Consider the following 17,192-nt stretch of genomic DNA (forward strand, 5'->3'; position numbering starts at 1 on the left):
GACTAAGGTAGTTGGGGAATCATCGGCATGAGGCGATGGTCCCAAATGCTGGCAGTCCTCGTCACGCATGGATAGTATCGGTATGAAAAACAAATTACTGCAGTTGCTGGAATCTGAAGCAAAAATAGAAAATACTGATTAATCTCAACAGGTCTGACTGCATCTTTGGCGAGAGAATGGAGGTAAGCTTTCGAAAGAGAAAGTGCTGGAAACTCTCAGCAGGTCTGGCAGCATCTGTAGGCCAGACCTGCTGAGATTTTCCAGCATTTTCTCTTTTGTTTCAGATTCCAGCATCCGCAGTAATTTGCTTTTATCCAGGTAACCTTTCGAGTCTGGATGACGCTTTGTCAATATCCATACAGCTTTGACAAAGAGTCATCCTGACTCAAAACATTAGTTCTGTTATTTCTCCATAGATAGTATAGACATGTCTTCCTGAACTTACCTGCAACCCTCATTGTTTCCGGACACAATCAGCATTAACCTCTGGAGCTGAACTCCAGAGGCGAGGTGAGAGTGAGTGCCCTTGACATCAAGGCAGCATTTGATCAAATATGGCATCAAGGAGACCCAGCAAGACTGGAGTCAACAGGAATCAGAGGGAAAACTCTTCCATGGTTGGAGTCATACCATCTTCAGCTGCTTCATCAATGACCTTCCTTCCAACATATGGCCAGATGTGATGATGTTCGCTGATGATTGCATAATGTTCGGTACCATTTGTGACTCCTCAGTTACTGAAGCCGTCCATGTCCAAATGCAGTAACACTCAGACAATATCCAGGCTTGGATTGACAATGGCAAGTAACATTCACAGCACACAAGTGCCTGGCAATGACCATCTACAATAAGAGAGAATCAAACCATCCCCCCTTGCCATTCAATGGCATTAACATCACTGAATCCGCCTATCCGAAACCTGGGCCGGGATTCTCCGCTATCCGGCGGGGCGGGCCGTACAGTGCCGAGGAGTGGCGTGAACCACTCCGGCGTCGGGCCGCCCGGAAGGTGCGGTATCTTCCGCACCTTCAGGGACTAGGCCAGCGCCGGCGGGGTTGCCACCACGCCAGCCCGCGCTAGCATGGTGGCACCGTGCCAACCGGTGCCAAAGGGCCTCCGCTGGCCGCCGCGAGTTGGCGCATGCGCGGGAGAGCCAGCGTGTACTGCCGTGATCCCAGCGCATGCGCAGGGGGCTTCTTCTCCGCACTGGCCATGGCGGACCGTTACAGCAGCCGGCACGGAGGGAAAGAGTGCCCCCATGGCACAGGCCCACCCGTGGATCGGTGGGCCCCGATCGCGGGCCAGGCCACCGTGGGGCCCCTGCCAGGGGCCAGATCCACACGCGCTCCCCCCCGAGGACTCCGCAGGCCGCCCGCAGAGCCAGGTCCCGCCGGTAACGACCTTGTTTGATTTACGCCGATGGGACGAGCCGAAAACGGGCGGCCACTCGGCCCATCACGGAGCGGAGAATCGCCGGGGGGTACCTGCCAATGGCCCCCGACCGGCGCAACGCGATTCCTGCCCCCTCAAGAAATCCAGCGGCGGAGAATCCGGCAGCCGACGTCGGGCCGGCGGGGCGGGATTCACGCCGCTCCTTGGCGATTCTCCGGCCCGGCGCGGGGTTGGAGAATCCCGCCCCTGGTTGTTAACTATTAACCGGAAACTGAACTGGACAAGCCATATAAATAATGTGGCTACAAGAGCAGGTCAGAGGCTAGGAATCCTGTGGTGAGTAACTCACCTCCTGACTTCCCAAAGATTGTCCACCACCCACAAGGTACAAATCTGGAGTGTGATGGAATATTCTCCACTCACCTCAATGAGTGCAGCTGCAACAACACAAGAGGCTCAACACCATCCAGGACAAGGCAGCCCGCTTGATTGGCACCCCTTCCACAAACATTCACTCCCTCCACCACCGACACACAGTAGCAGCAGTGTGTATCACATACAAGATGCACTGAAGGAACTATCCAAGGCTCTTTAGACAGCACCTTCCAAACCTACGAACACTACCATAGAGAAGACAGTTACTTGTGAACACCATTACCTGGAGATTTCTCTCTAAGTCACTCACCACCCTGACTTGGAACTGTATCAGCCCCTCTTTCACTGTCAGAGTCAAAATCCTGGAACTCCCTCCCTAACAGTACGGTGGGTGTACCTACCCGCAGGGACTGCAGTGGATCAAGAAAGCAGCTCACTACTGCCATCTCAAGGGCAATTCTGGATGGGCTATAAATGCTGGCCTAGCAAAGCAGGGTTTGAACGCAAGGAAGAGAGTTTTAAATCCTCCGCACCATCAGGGGCTAGGCAGGCGCCGCAGTGGTTTGCCCCATGCCAACCGGCGCAGAAGGGGCTTGGCGCCACGCCAACCGGCGCCGAAGGGCCTCCGCAGGCCGGCGTGAGTTGGCACATGCGCGGGAGCGCCAGATCCCCCCACGCCCCCCCGAGGACCTCGGAGGCCACCCGCGTAGCCAGGTCCCGCCGGTAAGTACCTACTCTAATTTACGCCGGCAGGGCCGGCCGAAAATGGGCAGCCACTCGACCCATCGCGTGCCAGAGAATTGCCGGGCGGGCCGCTGCCAGAGGCCGCCGACTGGCGCAGCGCGATTCCCGTCCCTGCCAAATCCCCAGCGCCAGAGAATTCGGCAGCCGGCGGGGGCGGGATTCACGCCGCCCCCCCCCGCCCCCCGGCGATTCTCCGACCCGGCGGGGGCGCCCAGGGTGTCCACACTGAGTAAGATTAAAGGACTTTGGTATATTTACAGTTCCGTTATATACAACTCCTGGTAGATCCCTACCGCTCCTCTCCTTTATTGATGTCTTACTGGCCGACCTTTTACAGAGCGCTGAATGGAGTTCCTCAGTGGGGTGCCCGTACCCCGGAAGAACCACGGGAAAGATGATCACTCCCACCCTGTAAGTCCCGTGTGGGATATGACAAGAGCTTTGGATGTGCTCAAGATCACGGAAAAGGCAGGGTGCGAGAGTGGCCAGCAGAGCATTGGCACGGACGTGTTTGGAGGTATCAAAGGTACAGATGAGGTTTTCAAAAGCAGGTGAGCTGAGGCAGTTGGGGGGAGGGGGTGGAGATGATATGAGCTTCAGGTCAAAGAGCACAACAACACAAACAATGTTGTCATTCGCGATCCGGGAGGTCGCAAGATAGATTTGGATGGTCCTATGACCCATTTAGAATGCAGGAACTGGCAGAGGCTATTCAAACCCTCAGACCTGTTTTGCCATTCGGCTACTATGTACTTAACTTCACCTATTCACTTTAAACCTTAACCCTCTTGCTAAAGAATTGCATCCTCTGAGAATAGAAATCACCCCGTTGCCTCATTACAGCATTTATATCCACTTAAACAGCTATGGATCAATACCCCGTCCACCGAGTGGATAAGGAACAGGGGTCAATAACCAGGGGGCATAGATTCAAGGTAGGGGGAGGAGATTCAGAGGAGATTGGAAGAAAAACGCCTTCATCTAGAGGATGGTGGGAATCTGGAACTCGCTGCCTGAAAGGCTGATCAAGGTGGGAACCCTCACAATATTTAAGAAGTATTTAGATGAGCACTTGAAATGTATCAGCATACAAGGTTATGGATTGAGTGCTGCAAAATGGGAATAAAATAGATCGGGGCTTGATGGTCGACACTGCCACAATGGGCTGAAGGGCCTTTTTATGTGCCGTAAGACTGTATGACATCGGATTGTCCCAGCAAGCATCTCAAGGTGTACGACCTTTTGACCTGAACATTTTCATGCAAGAATGAGTTCAATTGGTGTTTTATTCTTCCCGGAGCAGTGGGTTACCGCCAGGCCTTTGTTCTATTCAAATCACTTCCTGTCAGAATGCCTGTTTCCCTAATCAGTGGGAGTTGTTTAAAGTTTGGATTGGCTTTGTTTATGGAAGTTAAACGGCATTGCAGCAAAGAAATTAATGCCTGTTTTTTCCATGTTCTCTTACGTGTGGGCAGGAAAGGCCTTGCCCTGCTAATCTTTGTCAGTTGGTAATTTGTTTTCTGTTCTTAATCCTGTCGGTGCTAAAGAGCAAACTAGATTATTTTGTCCCAATATTAAGTGTTCATTTTTTTTCTTTGCTGTGCTCTTGGGTCATTCTCTCCCGAAGGCGCTGGCTCTTGGTGGAGTGTTGGTCACTCAGTGCCGACTGCTCTCAAATGCCTTGCCTAATTGGGGCACTCTACAATAGAAAATGGTTAACATCAGATGACCACGGTCCCCAGATCCCTCAGTACTGAGCCTGGTCCCATCATCACATGACATCCATGCTCCAAGAAGAGTTATGGAATCAATGACCGGAAGCATATTCCTCTTCTTCAGGGCAGGACTGGAGAATATTGCAGCCATAAAAGGCAGTATTAGAAGAGATGAGGCAGACTTAAGGATAAAGGGTCTGCCGCACTTTTTACTGTCTGGCTGTTTGGGGAGGGGGAGCGGGGGGGATTGCTGTGGAGGATGGATGAGATCCCGGGCATTGGTCGTGGGGGAAGTCGGAGGAAGGATGGGGGGAGGTATGGGAATGTCAGAGGTCGGGGGTCAGAGGTTGGGGTTGCAGGCCCATGGTGGGGGGTGGAATCCTTGGAGGGTCAGGGTGGTGGTGTAGTCGTGGATGAAGCTCCGTGGGGGTAGTCCCATGGGGGGAAATCAGTCTGGGTGCTCACACTAGTTACCCAGAAGTTACAAGAGGTAATTCTTCCAACTTTTTCTGATTTAAAAAAAAATTATTCATGGGATGTGGGCGCCACAGGCTGTGCCAGCATTTATTTCCCTTCCCTAATTGCCCTTGAGAAGGCAGTTAAGGGTCAACAACATTACTGTGGGTCTGGAGTCACTTGTAGGCCAGACCAGGTAAGGATGACAGATTTCCTTCCCTAAACGACATTAATGAACCAGATGGGTTTTTCTGACAATCGACAATGGTTTCATTAGACTTTTTAAATTGCAGGTTGAATTCAAATTTCACCGTCTTCAGTAGCAGGATTTGACCTGGGTCCCCAGAGCATTACTCTGGGTCTCTGGTTTACTAGTCTAGTGGCAATACCACTACACCACCACCTCCCATATAACTATTGGTTTAACCTTGGCAGAACCCTCTGAAGTTAGAGATTTAAATCACACTTTTTGAAGGTTCCCTTCACAGTAGAACTTGCCCAGGGCAAATTAGCACTTCTGGGAAATTGCCTTGCAAACCCTTACCACTAGCATTCCGAGAGGGATTCCCCAGAATATCTTTCGGGTAGCTCAGTTTAGCCCAGTTGTGTTCAGCTCTGTTGGCTGAACAGCTGGTTGGTGATGCAATGTGAGGCCAACAGCATGGGTTCAATTCCTGTACCGGCTGAGGCTCTTCATGAAGGACCACCTTCTCGACCTTACCCTCGCCTCAGGTGTGGTAATTTTCAGGTTAAATCACCGCCAGTCAGCTCTTCGGCCCCCTCAAAGGGGAAAGCATTCTATGGTTATCTAGAACTATGGTGACTTTACTTTACTCGTGTTCTAGGCCCGACCACCTTCAGCTGCTTCATCAATGATCTTCTCACCATCGTAAGTTCAGAAATAGAGATATCTGCTGATAACTGACTGCACAATGTTCAGCACCATTCAACAAAACTTGGACCACATGCAGGCTTGGGCTGATAAGTAGCAAGTAACTTCCATGCCAGACGATGAGCATCTCCAACAGGAGAGAATCTAACCGTCTTCTGTTGACATTCAACCACATTACCTTCACTGATTCCCCCACCATCAGCATCCTGAGATTTACAATTGACCAGTAACTGAACTAGATTCAGCCATATAAATACTGTGGCTACAAGAGTAGCGCAGAGGCTGGGAATCCTGCAGTGAGCAACTCACCTCCTCACTTTGCAAAACCTGTTCACCTACAAGGCACAAATTAGGAGTGTTATGGAATACTGTCCACTTGCCTGGATGAGTACGGCTCCAGCAACACACTAGAAGCTTGACACCATCTAGGACAAAGCAGCCCACTTCATCGGAACCCCAATCACCAGCCCAAGGATTCACTCCCTTCAGCACTGGTGCACAGTGGCAACAGTGTGTACTACATACAAGAAGCACGACAGCCACTGGCCAAGGCTCCTTCGACAGCACCTTCCTAACCCATGACTTCTACCAGCCCGAAGGACAAGGTATGGTAGCACTGTTGCTTCTCAGCACCAGGGTCCCAGGTTCGATTCCCAGCTTGGGTCACTGTCTGTGCGGAGTCTGCACGTTCTCCCTGCGTCTGCGTGGGTTTCCTCCGGGTGCTCCGGTTTCCTCCCACAAGCCCCGAAAGACATGCTGTCAGGTAATTTGTACATTCTGAATCCTCCCTCTGTGTACCCGAACAGGCTCCGAAATGTGGCGACTCGAGGATTTTCACAGTAACTACATTGCAGTGTTAATGTAAGCCTACTTGTGACAATAAAGATTATTATTAAGGGCAGCAGATGCATGGGAACACCATCGCCTACAAGTTCCCCTCAGAGCCACACAACATCCTGACTTGGAAATATATTGCCATTCCTGGAACTCCCTCACTAACAGTACGGTGGGTGTACCTACACATCAGGGACTGTAGTGGTTCAAGAATGCAGCTCACCACCAGCTTCTCAAGGGGCAATTAGGGATGGGCAATAAATGCTTGTCCAGCCCATATCCCATGATTCAATAAATAAAACAAAAATCTATCCCTTGATGCAAAGCGAAGTTGGATGTGAGGTCATTAATTTTCAGCAGCTAGCAGCGAGACGTGAAGCAAATTCAGCAAAGGCTCCCAGTGCTATCTGATCTTTGTAGAATGAACAATATAACATCTGTAATAAACAGGATGCTTCCTCTTATTTCAAACGGTAACCCTTCAGAATTTTCTATTCATCACTAAAAGAGGGAGTCCCACGAGGGCCAAATATCACAAACATCTTTTTCTGTTCGAGTGCAACTTTAGGTTTTCAACAAAACAATCTTTAGAATAGTCAACAAAAGACATATGAGGTTGCTGGAATACACAACTTGGGAATTTCGCCATTTCATCAACATCCCTGCCACCCTCCCCAGCGACAAAACCAAGGCTGGCAGACGAGTCATGTATGCAGCTAATATTGTTGCACGCCAGAATGAGTTTGGAGAGCTGACTCGTCTCCTCCTGTTCGTAATGTAGCAATGGCCCTGTTAATTAAACAGCCCATTCACTTTGGAGGCCGGGGGAAGAGGCTAGAATCAGTGTACAAACCCTGAGCAGCGGAAACCAGTGCGGTTGGAACGGGAAACTCAGTAGAAACCCGAGTCGCCTGGGCCCCACAGGCCAATGAGGCTGGGAGTTATAGATGAATGGGTCATTAAGCAGCCTCTCTACTGAACCCAACAATCATACATTTGAAAGTGGAGTGGTCACATTGCAGTTAGTTCAGAGGAAGTAAAGAAGCAGATGTTGCTTAACTTTTGATTTGGTTGAAAGGCCGGCCTAGCAATGATCATCTGTGCCACATGCTGAAGAATGTGTTGCTCCCTGAGTGCGCAGTTAACAGCTCACCTTTTCACTGCCCTATCTCATTTTCCCAGCACTTTAAGAATGTCCAAAACTTTTTTTTTTGTTGTACAAATATAATTTAATTGTAACAAATATCTGGAAGAACATCACACATATTTCAAAAATGGCTGTCGCAGGAAGTGTAATAATTTTAACTTGCCTACATAGACAACCCTGTGGCACTTTGAGGTGCTTCAATACAAACATTTCAAAATGGTCAATACAAATGGCGCAATAGTATTTAGGTTTTCTACATAGATCAGGGGCAGGATCTACCGGCCACATTGCACCCAAAAAGCAGCGTGCCGGAGCGCAACATGGCTGACAGAAGCCAGGAGAACCTGCTCCCAGGATCTATCCGACTCACAACTCCTCGCAAGATCTAACGCAATCTCACAAGATGTTGCGATATGAATCCCTCCCATTGTTCCCCACTGGCGCCTCATATCTTAAAAAAAAAAATTTAGAGTACCCAATTCATTTTTTCCATATAAGGGGCAATTTAGCGTGTCCAATCCACCTATCCGGTGCATCTTTGTGTTGCGGGGGCAAAACCCGGGGAGAATGTGAAAACTCCATACGGACAGTGGCCCAGAGCCAGGATCGGACCTGGGACCTCGGTGCCGTGAGACTGCAGTGCTAACCATTGCACCACCATGCCGTCCTGAGTCCTCATATCTAACCGGGATGGGGGGGGGGGGGGGGGGGGGACGGGGACGTTAAATATCGGGTGTTTCTCAGCACTGCGAGCTTCGGGAAACACGTGGCTAAATGTGCTTGCTGTGGGGCTTTGTCCCCATTTAGTTAAATCACGCCTCAGGTTTCACTCTGAGGTGCTTCTGTACAATTGTGATACACGTAATGTTAATCATATACATTTATGTGAGTCATACAGCCTGAGGAGGATCTACACAATTACTATGTGATGCATGATCAATTGCACAAAGACTAAAGTTGGGTACAACTGTGGCTTTATTACAGTCAGATGCGAGGCCTCCTGCTGCAGCTGGAGAAATGGCAGGGCACTGGAGGTCATGCATATTTATACAGTTCTCCCTGGGCGGAGCCAGCCGGCAGGAGCTACCGGCGAACCTGTAGAGCAGGTCCTACCTTACACCTCCAACCACCACAACCATCTTCCTTTATGCCAGATATGACTCCAACCAGCGGAGAGATTTCCCCCTGAATTCCATCGCAGCTTGTGAAATTTGTTCATGGATTTTAGTTCCTTGAATTATCAGCCGTCTGATCACATTGCAAAATTGCTTCCAGGAGAAGCAGATTCAGTCACAGTGGGCGAGTCATTATCCATTTACCTGCAGTGGTGTGATTATAATGTGGAACTATCCAGTTTGATCTGGACAGCCAGTGTGGATGGGTTATTCTGTACTCGCTGTCACCAGAATCAACAATTCGTTGAATAACGTTAGCGTATTAGACTTTCTGTTCTAATGAAGGGAATGCTCATCAAGATGCTGAACCAGGGATGAGCAACCTAGGCTAGAGAGTAGGCGGCAAGGTTGTAATTGGGCATGTGCACCAACTATTACCCCCATAAATAAATTAAATACATTTAATACACACTGAATATTTCATAATTAATTACTGAAAATGTTGAATCCATAACACTATTAGGGGCAGCACGGTGGAGCAGCGGTTAGCACTGCTGCCTCACGACGCCGAGGGCTCCGGTTCGATCCCTGTCCCGGGTCACTGTCCCTGTGGAGTTTGAACATTCTTCCCGTGTCTACGTGGGCCTCACCCCTACAACCCAAAAACATGTGTAGGGTACGTGAATGGGCACGCTAAATTCCTCCTTAATTGGAAAAAAAGAATTGAGTACTCTAAATTAAAAATAAATTAATTAAAAATTTTAAAAAGCACTGTCAACAACTTCAAATGGGAAAAACAAAATAAGTATTTACACATACCTTATGTATATTAGACAATTTACTATGCATATTAAAGTTAACACCAGTATCATTTCTTAATTACTCAGGTATGTGCTTTAGATATTGGAAGTCATAGAATCCCTACAGTCCATTCGGCCCATCAAGTCTGAACCAACCCTCCAAAGGAGCACCCTACCTAGGCTCACATTCCCACCTTATTCTTGTAATCCCACCTAACCTTTTGGACACTAAGGGGCAATTTATCACAGTCAATCCACTTGGTCTGGACATCTTTGGACAGTGGGAGGAAACTGGAGCACCCGGAGGTGACCCAAGCAGACACGGGGAGAAAGTTGAAATTCTACGCAGACAATGACCCAACGCTGGAATTGAACCCGGTTCCCTGGAACTGTGAGGCAGCAATGCTAACCTCTGTGCACCAAGCCGCTGATACTTTATTTATTTAGATTTTAATTAATAAACCTTACCTTTCCCAAAAAGCTTTGCTACAGCTGTTGTCAAAACTTTATTATGTTATATATATTAATGATTTGGATGAGAATGTAGGAGGCATTGTTAGTAAGTTTGCAGATGACACCAAGATTGGTGGCGTAGTGGATAATGAAGAAGGTTGTATAAGGTTGCAACAGGATCTTGACCAATTGGGCCAGTAGGCCGATGAATGGCAGATGAAGTTTAATTTGGATAAATGTGAGGTGATGCATTTTGGTCAATCAAATCAGGGCAGGACCTATTCAGTTAATGGTAGGGAGTTGGGGAGAGTTACAGAACAAAGAGATTTAGGAATACAGGTTCATAGCTCCCTAAAGGTGGAGTCGCATATGGCCAGGGTGGTGAAGAAGGCATTCAACATGCTAGGTTTTATTGGACATAATATTGAATACAGGATTTGTGACGTCTTATTGAAGTTGTACAAGACATTGGTAAGACCACACATGGAATACTGTGTTCAGTTCTGGTCACCCTATTATAGGAAGGATATTGTTAAATTAGAAAGAGTGCAGAAGAGACCTACAAGGATGCTACAGGGACTTGATGGTCTGAGCTCGAAGGAGAGGCTGGATAGGCTGGGACTTATTTCGCTGGAGCGTAGGAGGCTTAGGGGTGATCTTAGAGAGGTCTATAAAATAATGAGGAACATAGATAAGGTAGATAGTCAACATCATTTCCCAAAGGTAGAGTCTAGAACTAACGGGCATAGGTTTAAGGCGAGAGGGGAGAGATACAAAAGAGGCCCGAGGGGAAATCTTTTCACACCGAGGGTGGTGAGCATCTGGAACGGGCTGCCAGGGGCAGTGGTCGAGGCAGGTACATTTTTTTCCTTTAAAAAACAGTTAGACAGTTACATGGGCAGTGGGGATATAGAGGGATATGGGCCAAATGCGGGCAAGTGGAACTAGCTTAGTGATAGAAACTGGGCGGCATGGACAAGCTGGGCCGAAGGGCCTGTTTCCATGCTGCAGACCTCTATGACTCTATGAAGCAAGCCTTATAGTTGGCAATAAATTGTTAAAGTATTTAAAGATAAATATGGAAAACCAACCAATCGCTCTGCTCTTACTCTCGTTCTTTCCCGCGGCCTTATAAATGCTGGCTCCACTCTCGGTCCCACTCTTTCTGCGATTCTTTTATCCTCCTGGCTCCGTTCTTGCTCTCGCAAACCCCGCTCTCACTCTCTCAACAAAATGTGTTGTGGGCTGCAGTCAGAGCCCTGACGGCCCGCATGAGACCCGCGGGACACAGGTTGCCCACCACTGTGCTAAACCTTTCACTGACAGCGATATATGAGGCTTATCTCCTCCCCCATGTACGCAGTGATTATGTTGCCACCTGTGTGCACTAGCAGATTAATTCATCAACCCCAGTTACCAATACTCTGAATGTTGGCAATGCTTCAATGATTTAGTGTGGTCACATGGGTGACTGCCAGGGCCTGAAGACTGAGAAAACATTTCTCTCTCTCTCCCCATCTTGATCTATTACTCTAGCTTTCCCCTCATCTCTCTGTTGCTTTCTCTCATTTTTTTCATCCCTGCCAATCACTACGCTCCCACAAACGAGCAGACGACTATTAGTATCAGGAAGTCAAATGCCAACAGGTTCTTCCCAACATTGAACACAAACTCAGCATCATTTCACTTCCCTTCTGAAACCGAGAAAACCTTCGCTTCTGAGTTATTTGCAGAGCTCTGTGATATTTAAAGCAGCAATTCGATTCCGTTTGCATTTTCTGGTGGGTTGGCTTTCTAATTTTTGCCTTCTGCTCTCCTCCCTTCCCTTCGGGACCTGCTCAATTGTCACGCATGGCACAATACCCTGCCAACCCACACGTCTGAATAACTGTTCTTCGTCTGGGAGATTATGCAATGAACCTCACCTCGTGTCTTCAATGGAGATATAACCCCATCTGGCATCTCAGCTAGATATAAAAAAATCTCCCATGGCATTTTTTCCAAAGACAAGCAGGTGAATCCTCCCTCCTGTCCTGTGCCATCTATCCCACAATCAACCTCAGAAGCCAAACTGCCTTAAAATCATCTTGGACTGGATTTGTTTATCAATGCTGCATTTCTCACTGAAGCGTGGCTTGAAAAGGCAATTCATCAACGTGAAGTATCTTCACAGGCCCTTACGTCGTGAGGTGGGTGATACAAATTCAAAGTCTTTCCCAATTTAACATCTACGAACACACAGTTTCTAACCTGAATCGGAAGGAGTTGGCCAGAATTCTCCGGCCGTAGGGATTTTCTGTTTCCGCTGGCAGCGCAATTCCGTCGACAGGTTTCCAGGCGGCAGGAGGTTGTTTGCATGGGAAATCCCATTGACAATTGGCGGGAGAAGAGAATCTCACTGCGAGCGAACGGCGTGCTGCCCAGAAACACGCAGCTGGGGAACCGAAGAATCCAGCCCCGAATTTCAGAATGAGCAAATATCTCTCATGTCTCCCCCTCCCTCCACTGGAAGCTAATCACTCTGCTGCCCAAAATTTTCCATTGAAATTGCTTCTAAAATAGCTTTTTGGGCCCTCTCCGTCGCTGGCAAGGCTGGCATTTATTGCCAATCTGCGGATGTCAGTGAGGCACATTCTTCAACTGCAGCAGCCCAGATGGTCTAGATGATCCCAAAGTGCTGAGGGGCTGGTGTAGCACAGTGGGCTAAACAGCTGGCTTTTAATGCAGGACAATGCCAGCAGTACCTTAGTACCAATATGGGGGGCATGGTAGCGCAGTGGTTAGCCTGTTGCTTCACAGCGCCAGCGTCCCAGGTTTGATTCCTGCTTGGGTCAGTCCGTGCGGATTCTGCACGTTCTCCCTGTGTCTGCGTGGGTTTCCTCCGGGTGCTCTGGTTTCCTCCCACAAGTCCCAAAAGACGTGCAGGTTAGGTGAATTGGACATTCTGAATTCTCTGTCTGTGTTCTTGAACAGGCGCCGGAGTGTGGCGACTAGGGGATTTTCACAGTAACATCATTGCAGTATTAATGTAAGCCTACTTGTGACAATAAAGATTATTATGATTATACTGACCCTCTGACAGTGCAGCGTTCCCTCAGTACTGACCCCCTGACAGTGCAGCACTCCCTCAGTACTGACCCTCAAGAGACTGGTTGGCGTGAAGGGAGTGTAAAGGTGGAAGTATGACTGGGAGGATAGTACCTCCAATGAACAGAGGAGGACCTGCCAGCCCCCTCCCCGCACCTCTACCTGACATCAGCCTGCACAGCGAAAGCTGCTGGGTTTCCCTTGTGAAGTGGCCCTCTTTCTGTTGCGTGTACAATAGTGACTGGTGGTGGGATGATTGCCTTACATGGCCATTAGCTGGCTACATAAGAGCCTCATTCGGCCAAAGGATAGACAGACCACCCATTGCCTCCATTGTCCCTCATCAAATTTGTGGCAGGTCAGGGTCGTGTAAGTAGCAGAAAGGCCACACACCGGATATTAAGAGCACCCCTATCCCCCACCTTAAACTCACCAGTGCAGGAGTACAAAATCCAACCTGGAGAGTCACAAGAGTGTTTTACAACAAAGATGGAGGACATCTTTGGCTGAGCAGGACTACTTCAGAGGCAATCACTTTGTTCTGAGATTCGAGTCACATACATAAGCAATAGACAGCATGGTTTTGTGAAGGGGAGGTCGTGTTTTTTGAGGAGGTGACAAAGATGATTGATGAGAGGAGGGTGGTGGATGTTGGTTACATGGACTTCAGTAAAACCTTTGACAAGGTGCCTCATGGCAGACTGGTACAAAAGGTGAAGTCACATGGGATCAGAGGTGAGGTGGTAAGATGGATACAGAACTTGTTCAGTGACAGAAGTCAAAGGGTAGCGGTAGAAGGGTGTTTTTCGGAATGGAAGTTTGTGGCCCGTGGTGTTCCACAAGGATCGGTGCTTGGGCCTCTGTTGTTTGTGGCGTACGTAAATGATTTGGAGGAAAATGTAGCCGGTCTGGTTAGTAAGTTCGCGGATGACACCAAGATTGGTGGAGTGGCAGATAGTGTTGAGGATTGTCAGAAGGTACAGCAAGACATAATTAGGTTGGGGACTTGGGCAGAGAAATGGCAAATGGAGTTTAATCCGGTCAAATATGAGGTAATGCATTTTGGTAGGTCTAACATAGAGGTGAAATATACAGTAAATGGTAAAACACTTACTAGATTGTGGTATGGGGAGCACACGGCCCACTCTACAGGTATGGTGCAGCAGACATCTAATAGTATATTTTTTAAAGCAAAACAATGTTTATTCTATTAACTCAGTTAACCTTTTTAAAACATAGCGAACATCTTAGCAACCATCAATTCAAATACAACAACCCAAAGAATACAACACTAAGTAATCCTTAAACTTTCCTTTTAACATCCATATGACAAAAAAAACCTTTCAACAGAAGCACGTCAGGTTTAAATTCACTACTGAGAACAGTTATCACTCTGAATTCACCAAATGATCGAGAGATAGTCTTTACATGCCAGAGAGAACACCATTACACCTTTTTTGGTTGGCTGCAGCTCCAACACTAAAACGAAACCAAAAACACAGACAGACCCAAGCTTTTCTCAAAGCGAAACTAAAAAGCAGAGCCAGAGCTCAGCTCCACCCACACTCTGACATCACTGCAGTAACTTGAGCAGACAAGCATTTCTTAAAGTTACATTCTCATGACAAAAGCAAATACCAACCTTACCAGCCTCTCTCCATCACTGAAATGATCAGCCCAATCAACATCCTGGGGCACACGTTCCCTCAAATACCTGCCTCCTATTCACCATCAGGCATCTGCCCGCCAGTGTCATAATATCCACTCATGTATATAATGAGATGCAGACAGGCAGTGATTGACACACAGGATGACCAGTAAGCATACAGCACAGCACAGCCAATCACCAGACAGAACACTACCACTATAAAGCCAGAGGGCACTAGATTTCCCGTTCTCTCGGGGCCCAGCTACTGAGACAGTCAGATCCCACGAGCTAGCAATCAGAAACACCATGCGGTAGCTAGTGGGCGCGAGTCTCTGCTCCCGCGACTAAGTGCCCACGCCGTCGTGAACGCGGTCGAGATTCACGATGGCACGAAACGGCCCCGATCCCAACCGATTCAGGGCCCGAAAATGGGCTAGGATCGGGGCCGCGAGAAACTCGGGAGGCGTGTCGCAAAAGCAGCATCGTCAGCGCTTGCCGGGCATTGGCGCCGCGTAAAAGCAGCGCCGTGTAAATGACGCAGCCAGCGCCGCGTAACTGGCGTCACCCGTGCATGTGCGGGTTGGCCGGCAGAACTCAACGGGGCCATTCTCGCCGCTTGGGTGAATCGCAGGAGGGTGTCGGACCGGCGTCGCGGGGAAAAATGGTGCGCCAGGGGAATCTCCAAACTGGCGCGGGAGTGGAGAATCTCGCCCACTAAGTCTGGTCAGGCTACTACAAGGTCACTAGTCAGATCAGTACAGTGTCGACCCACAGATGAATATGTACAGCAGTTCATCTCATTGAATAAAACAGTGTTGGATCTTCTCCTGTGTTAGACATCTGCCTCTAACTTCCCTGCATCGAGTGCAGTCCACATCGAACCAACCTGCCCAACACATCATGGTACCAGAGTGATACTGATCTTGACGGACCTATCTCGAGCGAATCAGCATCGACCAGCAAGCAGCCATCCAGCGAAATGGAAAACATCCAGCCTCCTCCGCAGCTCCGCATCTCCGGCAACCTCGGCACCAACTGGAAAATCTTCAAGCAAAAGTTCCTCTTGTATATCGAGGCCTCCGACCTTGAGGCAGCATCGGATGCCAGGAAGATCGCGCTATTTCTCTCCACTGCGGGGGACCATGCCATCCATATCTACAACTCACTTACGTTCGCCGACGGCGAAGACAAAACGAAATTCAAAACAGTCCTGCTGAAATTCGACAGCCACTGCGAAATTGAGCTGAATGAGAGCTTTGAACGGTACATCTTCCAGCAGAGGCTTCAGCATAAGGATGAACCTTTTCAGTCCTTCTTGACCCATCTCCGCATCCCAGCGCAGTCATGTAACTATGACTCGATGGCTGATTCCATGATCCGGGATCAGATCGTTTTTGGGGTCCACTCCGACTCCCTGCGGCAGCAGCGCCTTAAAATCAAACAGTTGACCCTCTCTGTCGCTATCGAGACGTGCGTTGCCCATGAGCATGCTAAGAATCGTTACTCCCCCATCAGGGTGGCAGAAACTGCAAAGCTGGCCTCCCACGAGGCAGGAAGGGTGCAGACCATTGCACAGATGCCTGAGCATCGAGGAGAATGGCCGTTTTACGTGCTTTTCCCGGGTCCCTGCGCATGCGTGCCACGACCGAGTGGACGACGAGACCGACAACCCCACTGCGCAGGTGCGTACGTCGGCTGACCGCACTGCGCATGCGCGATGGCGCACGGATCGCGCTGACGTCAGCGTCATGACGTGTCCGAATTGTGGCTCCGCCCACTTAAAGCGGCAATGTCCAGCAAGACGCCGCCGATGTCTCCAGTGTGGCAAGTTTGGCCACTACACAGCCCTCTGCAGATCCGCTCGTCCGCTCAGCAGCCAGCGATCCCAGCTGCGGCGCCGAAGTATCCGCTCAATACAACAAGGCATGCAAGATTCTGATCCCGACAGCCCAACGGACCCTGATGCTGACTGCCTCAAGTCTCCATATCGGGTGGGCATCATAACCACACATGAGCTGGCCTCCACCACACCTGCGCCAACGCCTCCCGATCCTCAGTGTAGATCCCGACGACGAGTGGTGTGCTGTCCTCACAGTTAACAAGGCTCGCACCCGATTTAAACTGGACACCGGCGCATCAGCGAACCTCATCTCACAATCCGACCTCGACACTATCCGGGTCCGACCAAGCATTCTTCCACCGGCCTGCCAGCTCCTTGACTACAATGGCAATGTCATAGCTGCCAGTGTCTCGTGTCAACTAGGGGTATCCAGCAAGGTGATCATGGCAACGTTACGATTTGAAATCGTCAGGCCTGACGGTGCTTGCGCCTGCTCGGTGCTTGCGCCTGCAAGCTCATGAACCTGGTTCAGCGAGTTCACACCATGTCATCGTCACCGGCAACGGCCTCGCCCGATGGAAATTTGCAAGCTGACATAGACGACATTATCACGCAGTACCACAGTGTATTCGATGGAATGGGCACGCTGCCGTCCCGATACAAAATACTGCTCAAGCCGAACGCCACCCTCGTA

This window comes from Scyliorhinus torazame, chromosome 12, assembly GCF_047496885.1.
Source record: "Scyliorhinus torazame isolate Kashiwa2021f chromosome 12, sScyTor2.1, whole genome shotgun sequence".
Classification (NCBI taxonomy): Eukaryota; Metazoa; Chordata; class Chondrichthyes; order Carcharhiniformes; family Scyliorhinidae; genus Scyliorhinus; species Scyliorhinus torazame.